The sequence below is a fragment of the Octopus sinensis genome, linkage group LG8, assembly GCF_006345805.1.
Source record: "Octopus sinensis linkage group LG8, ASM634580v1, whole genome shotgun sequence".
Taxonomy (NCBI): Eukaryota; Metazoa; Mollusca; class Cephalopoda; order Octopoda; family Octopodidae; genus Octopus; species Octopus sinensis.
The window spans coordinates 90810825-90818717 of record NC_043004.1 but is presented as its reverse complement, the minus strand read 5'-3'; positions in this window follow the sequence as shown (position 1 = coordinate 90818717).

The following is a 7893-nucleotide window of genomic DNA, read 5'->3' as shown; positions in this document are numbered from 1 at the left end:
TTCTCCACATTTATTCTCCATTTACCCTCATTTCTTGTCCTATATTCTTTCCATTACCCTTCTAATTTCTTTTCCCATGCTGTCTCTCTCCACTTCCCCTCTAGTCTCGCCCTCGATTTCCTTTCTTCTTTCCCTCCTCATTTCCTCTCTTCTTCTTCTCCAGTTTTTCTCTTCTTTTACTCTTTCTTTTCTTCTTTCTTTCTCCATTTCCATTTTCCTTCATTTTCCTTCAGATTTCTTTCTCTATTTACTGCGCATTCACTTTCTCATTTCTCTTTTTATTTACTCTCTATTTCCGCTCTAATTTCTCTCCCTATTTTCTCTCTATTTCACCCTTTGGTTTTTCTCCTCATTTACTCTCCACTTCTCCTCTTTACTCTTCATTTCTTCTCTAGTTTCTCCCTCCATTTACTCACTAGGTTTTCTTCTCATTTACGTTCTTATTCCCTTTATTCACCTTTAATCTTCTGTCGCTAGTTTTTCCACATTAATTATTCTGTCTTGCTACTCCATTTAATCTCCACTTTCTGCTCTCTCTCTCTCTCTCTCTCTCTCTCTCTCTCTCTCTCTCTCTCCATTCATTCTATTTAATATTTCTTCTTTTCTCTCTAATTTACCACCATCTCCCACCTGTACTCTCAGCTTTTATCTTCATCAACTTTCTTATCCACTCTCTCTCTCTCTCTCTCTCTCTCTCTCTCTCTCTCTCTCTCTTTCTCTCATTCTCTCTCCACACACACACACAATCTCTGCAGTTCTTGATTCTACCTCATCTCTATTTCCCTTCCTTCATTTACTCTCAAATTTCTCTCATTTTTCTCTCCTTTTCCCCTCAGTTATTTCCTTTCTTTCACTCCACATATATTCAATTCTATTCTTTCTTTCTCTATGAATGTATTATATATATATGTGTGTGTGTGTGTGTGTGTGTGTGTGTGTGTGTGTGTGTGTTGTGTGTGTGTGTGTGTGTGTGTGCGCGTGTGTGTGTGTGTGTGTGGTGTGTGTGCGTGTGTGTGTGTATATGCTTCTTTTTACATTACTTTGATTCCTTGTTTTCATTTTCTATCAATTTTCTTTCCATTAATCTCACCAAATACAAAATTCTGCTATTCTTCATTCCTCACTATTTACTGTCTCCATTTACCTTCTCTCTCTCTCTCTCTTCTCTCTCTCCTCTCTCTTTCTCTCTGTCCATCTGTTAACAGTCTCCGTTTCTTCCCATCATCTGTATTTCTCTCTCTCTCTCTCACTCTCTCTCTCTCTCACTCTCTCTCTCTCTCTCTCACTCTCTCTCTCTCATTCGCTTTCCATTTTGTTAATTGATTAACTGGATGAATCAAGAACTGAAACAATAACAAAAAAATGAAAAAAATGCCAAACCAAAAAAATATATATATATATTGAAAGAAATACAAACAAACAAGCAAACAAAATACCATCCTGCTGCTTCCATTTGTGTGATAGAAGCTACGCTAAGAAGTCAATCAATACGTTACACACTGCTCAGTCCCTTACCACCTCGAAAAACATTTTCTCAATATAGACAAAGTCTGTGTGTCATTGCCATTCAGTTGTCGATGCAAACATTTCCGTACTTGCTACACTACACAAGACTACACCATGCTACACTGCACTACTCCGTACTGTATTCCACTACACCATTCTACACTGCACCAAATAACATCACATATATTTCACAATCCTATTCTATAGCATATCAAACTGCAACATAATACCACTCCACACAGCACTACACCTCACTACCTTTCACTACACTGAACTTCAATGCTACACTTACACTACACCACATCAGACTATACACTACTCCACACAACATCCCATCTGGCCATAGCAAACCATACAATATTATAACACACTACATCACTTCATAGCATTATTACATAAACAAAGGAAGGTGCCTCTATTACAGTTACTAGGCCTGCTAGAAATAGCTGCTAATTCTTTTGAATGTATTTTTAAAGGAAGCACATATTGGATAATGTAATCCTAGATACAGTGCATCCAAATAAATGATGAGCTGGTCAAGAGTGGAGTACTTCTGATCATTGAGCTTCTTGATCAGGGCAGACCTAGGGTTAAACAGCCACAATGCTTCATTATACTACATTACACAAATATACAAAACATAGATTCCATCACATGCCAGTGGGGAAAGCTAGAAGTATTCGATAGTTTCTGTTACCTAGGTGACCAAGTCAGTAGCAGGGGTGAATGCTCTGAGAGCATAGCTGCTAGAATAAGAATAGGCTGGGCAAAGTTCAGAGAGTTCACACCTTTGTTGGTAACAAAGAGCCTTTCGCTCAGAGTGAAAGGCAGACTGTATGATGCCTGTGTGCAAACAGCCATGCTACATGGCAGTGAAACATGGGCTGTGACTGCTGAGGACATGCATAGGCTTGTATGAAATGAAGCTAGTATGCTCCACTAGATGTGTAATGACAGTGTGCATGCATGACAGAGTGTAAGCATCCTGAGAGCAAAGTTGGACATAAGAAGCATCAGATAGGGTGTGCAAGAGAGATGACTGTGTTGATATGGCCATGTGATGTGTATGGATGAGGACAGCTGTGTGAAGAAGTGTTGCACTCTAATTGTGGAGGAAACTTGTGGAAGAGGTAGACCCAGCAAGACATCGGATGAGGTGGTGAAGCATGATCTTCGAATGTTGGGCCTCACCGAGGCAATGACAAGTGACCAAGGCCTTTGGAGATATGCCGTGATTGGGAAGAACCCATTAAGCCAAGAGAGATCATCGGCCTGGCCAATGCCAGTGTCATTTAATTAGCCCATTAAAAGCATCCTTCTATCGTTGGGCGATATGCTGTGCTTGTGAAGACCTGTCGAACCAAATGAAATCATAGTCCTGGCTGATGCCAGTGCCATCTGACTGCCACCAGTGCCAGTTGCATGTAAAAAGCACCATCCATGCATTGGGCCTCATGGAGGCCGTGATGTCATGCCAAGTGAGATCCTAGATGTGACCAATGCCAGTTTTGCATAACTGGCCCATTAAAAGCACCCCTTCGATCATTGGGCGATATGCTGTGCTTGTGAAGACCTGTTGAACCAAGTGAAATTGTAGTCATGACCGATGGTAATACCATCTGACTGGTAGCCATGCCAATGGCACATAAAAAGCATAATTCAAGCATTGGGCCTCATGGAGGCTGTGACTAAGACCCTTGGCGATAAACTGTGTTTGTGTTGACCTGTCAAGCCAAGTGAGGCCACAGTCATATATATGACACCCATGCCAATGGCACATAAAAAGCACTCACTACACTCTCAGAGTGATTGGCGTTAGGAAGGGCATCCAACTATAGAAATCCTGCCAAATCAGATTGGAATCTGATGCAGCCCCTGGCTTACCAGTTTTCAGTCACACTGTCCAACCCATGCCAGCATGGAAAGCAGACATTAAACAATGATGATGATGTTATATGGCTTATCAACAGAACACAGCTCACCACAATGTACTTAATACAGTTTATAATTAATACTATGATTAGTAAGTTAATTCATTGAGCACTACACTGTATCTTTAAGTGCGGGGGGGATATTTGAAATGTATACCTTTTTAAATAAACATTCAATGTGGAATGTAAACAAAGCTGTTACATTAGAAGTACCAGTTTACAAACACTATAAATAGCAATAGGCTGCTGGTCTCTGACAAAGATCTAGGGAGACTAAAAACTTGTCAGATTCATCCCTTTTTTTTTCTGTCCACAGAGAGATAAAACATGGTGTAAACACCTTGTTTATTTTTATAATTAGTATAGTTTATTTTTAGTTGCATAATCAATAGTACAGTTAGGTTATTTTAAACTAGTAGTGTAATTTGTTTAGAATACAATTAATAGTATAATTAAAATAGAATATAATTTATAGTTTATATAGTATGTAATCAACAGTATAGTCAGTATAGTAAATAATTATATACTGCAGTTAGTAGGATATATAATTAATGCTAAAATTAGTATAGTATAAAATTAATAGCAATACATAGTTATATATTATAGTTACTTGAGTATATAATCAATAGTATAGGTAGTATAGCATTTGATTAATAATATAGTTAGTGAAGTATATAATTATATGCAGTAACTAATAGGGTAATTATATACAGTAACTAGTTAGTGGTATGATTAGTATAGTGTAACATTAATAGCAGTATATAATTATATACTGTAGTTAGTTGAGTATATAATGAATACAATAGGTAATGTAGCATTTAATTAATAGTACAGTTAGTGTTGTATATAATTATACACCATAATCAGTATAGTATATAATTAATATTAAAGTTAGTGTAGTATGTAATTATACACTGTAATTAGTATAGTATATAATTAATATTACAGTTGTGTGGTTAGGGAGCTTGCTTCCTAACTACATGGTTTCGGGTTCAGTCCCACTGCGCGGCACTTTTGGTAGGTGTCTTCCGCTATAGCCCTGAGTCGACCGAAGCTTTGTGATTGAATTTGGTAGGTGGAAGTTACTACCGTGTGTGTATGTGTGCGTATAGCTGCTCAGTGCCTCTCCGAAAGAGAGAGAGGGATATTTATACTCTGTAGTTAGTATAATATACAATTAATTATATATTGTTGTCAATACAGAATATAGTTAATATCATATGCTGTGATCAATACAGAATACAGTTAATGCAATATGATGGATCTTAAGTTGCAGAGGAGTTAAAAAATTCAATATATTCATTTCTAATTCTGTTTATTACAGAAATAAATGTATTGATTTAAAAAAAAAAACTCCAATAAAATTTATGACCACCCTGCAAAATCATTATAACAGTTTATTCAGAATATAATTAATAGTATAGATAATAGAGTATGTGATTATTGTATTTAACACAATATATAATAAATAGTATAGTTAATATATAGTATATCATTAATGTTATAATTAGTACAGCATAGTGATAACACTGTTTGTGCATTGCATAATAATACGTTATATAATTGATAATATAAGGAAACCTGATTGTTCTGGTGTTCTTCACAGATTCCCTGAAATTGGTTAAATGGATACAGATGATGTTCTAATTGAACTATTACAAGTCTACACCTGAGGCTAGACATGTGCAGTTACAGAATTCCTGAGAGTTGACATTCTGAAGAGGAAGGATTGAGAAAGTAAATTGTATGGGACAAGAGTTGGGGTGGGAGATGGAGTAGGTGTGTTAAATAAGTCAGGGTGGAGATGTGTTCAGAAGCCATTGTGGTAGTAGTGGTAAAATATATTTCTTTACTACCCACAAGGGGCTAAACATAGAGGGGACAAACAAGGACAGACAAACGGATTAAGTGGATTACATCGACCCCAGTGCGTAACTGGTACTTAATTTATCGACCCCGAAAGGATAAAAGGCAAAGTCGACCTCGGCGGAATTTGAACTCAGAATGCAAAGACAGACGAAATACCTATTTCTTTACTACCCACAAGGGGCTAAACACAGAGGGGACAAACAAGGACAGACAAACGGATTACGTGGATTACATCGACCCCAGTGCGTAACTGGTACTTAATTTATCGAGCCCGAAAGGATGAAAGGCAAAGTCGACCTCGGCGGAATTTGAACCTAGAACATAATGGCAGACGAAATACGGCTACACATTTCGCCCGGCGTGCTAACGTTTCTGCCAGCTCAGTAATGTGACAACATGTGAGTTTGACATTGAATGAAGAGTGTCGGTGAATTAACCCATGCCATTCAGCCAGACAACTTGCATTTTTGGCACGGTCTGGATGTTTTGAGGGTAGCAGCAGCATCGCTATTTCTGATGTGGGACCTACCCTTATTCTGTTGTGATCTCACTTTAGCTTTGTAGAGTTTTATCAACTGTTCTGAGCTGAAATTTCAGGCTCTGAAGAAGTCTGGGTTTCAAGATACAGTTTTTGTATGTTGTGGATGTAAGATCATCAGGAAAGATCATCAGTGATGATGAAACCTAGCATTCCTAAAGATTCTAAGATCTTACAATTAATGCTATAATTAATAGTACCTAGTTAAATCTATTATTACAGCTTATAGATATTACTATATTAAATTTGATAATAAAATTAATATGATAATTGATGTTCTCGTTAATTACATTTTATATAACCAATATTATAGTCAGTTATATAGATGGATCCCTGTCAGAATTTCCAACATTGAATTTTCAGCTGTGCAATCAACTGACCTATCAAATTGATTGAATTAAGTAACCGAGTATTCCATAGACATATCTATTCTGAATGAAATTTTTGAATCAGTGTAGCAAGGAGAACATTTGAATTTGATGGCTCTCTACACAGTTTCCATCAGCCCAATGTTGCTCATAAGTTATGAGTCAACTCAAGGGTATAGGAAATAACCCCAACCGAAACTGCCATACAGTAGGATTGAACCAAGTCCTCATAATTACTAAGTGAATTTCTAAATCACAGCAGTCAATAATACACTACAATTTTGATGCTCTAAAATATTATATATATATTTATCATGTTAGTATATATCACATTCGTGGAGGCGCAATGGCCCAGTGGTTAGGGCAGCGGACTCGCGGTCGTAGGATCGTGGTTTCGATTCCCAGACCGGGCGTTGTGAGTGTTTATTGAGCGAAAACACCTAAAGCTCCACGAGGCTCCGGCAGGGATGGTGGTGATCCCTGCTGTACTCTTTCACCACAACTTTCTCTTACTTCCTGTTTCTGTAGTACCTGTATTTCAAAGGGCTGCCCTTGTCACTCTCTGTGTCACGCTGAATATCCCCGAGAACTACGTTAAGGGTACACGTGTCTGTGGAATGCTCAGTCACTTACATGTTAATTTCACGAGCAGGCTGTTCCGTTGATCGGATCAACCGGAACCCTCGTCGTCATAACCGACGGAGTGCTTCCATATATCACATTCATTTATATGCTTACTGATACAGTGAAGATGGTTAATTCTATAGTCAACCCTTGAGCATATAAAATGGTCATATCCAGCTAAAGCATTCTACCTGTTTTATTCCCAAACTGACCAGATCTGGCCTCTCGTATCTTAGCCTACAATATCTTTGTAAAACTAAACAATCACATCATCAAAATCTTGAAGCTACAAGATATTACTCTTTTACTCTTTTACTTGTTCCAGTCATTTGACTGTGGCCATGCTGGAGCACCGCCTTTAGTCGAGCAACTCGACCCCGGGACTTATTCTTTGTAAGCCCAGTACTTATTCTATCGGTCTCTTTTGCCGAACCGCTAAGTTACGGGGACATAAACACACCAGCATCGGTTGTCAAGCAATGCTAGGGGGACAAACACAGACACACAAACATACACGCACACATATATATATATTATATATATATATATATATAGTATATATATATATATTATATATATATATATATATATATATATATATACATATATACGACGGGCTTCTTTCAGTTTCCGTCTACCAAATCCACTCACAAGGCTTTGGTCAGCCCGAGGCTATAGTAGAAGACACTTGCCCAAGCTGCCACGCAGTGGGACTGAACCCGGAACCATGTGGTTGGTAAGCAAGCTACTTACCACACAGCCACGCCTGCACCTATATGCAGGATTAATTCAAAACAATGTGTATAAACACACATTGCATTTGTCATAATAATCTGAATGCCAAAGAGTTAACACTAGAGCAGCCATAGAACACATAGAACAGATAAACCTGTATTTAATAGACATATATAATTTATAGATTACACTCTATATATAGCCATCTGATCATTACATATGATCTAAAGATTATATTTAACATTATAGTCCTGAGATGATACCATTGGTAATAACACAGATAATAATATACTTAATGGGAATGGAACTTAATACCATAATA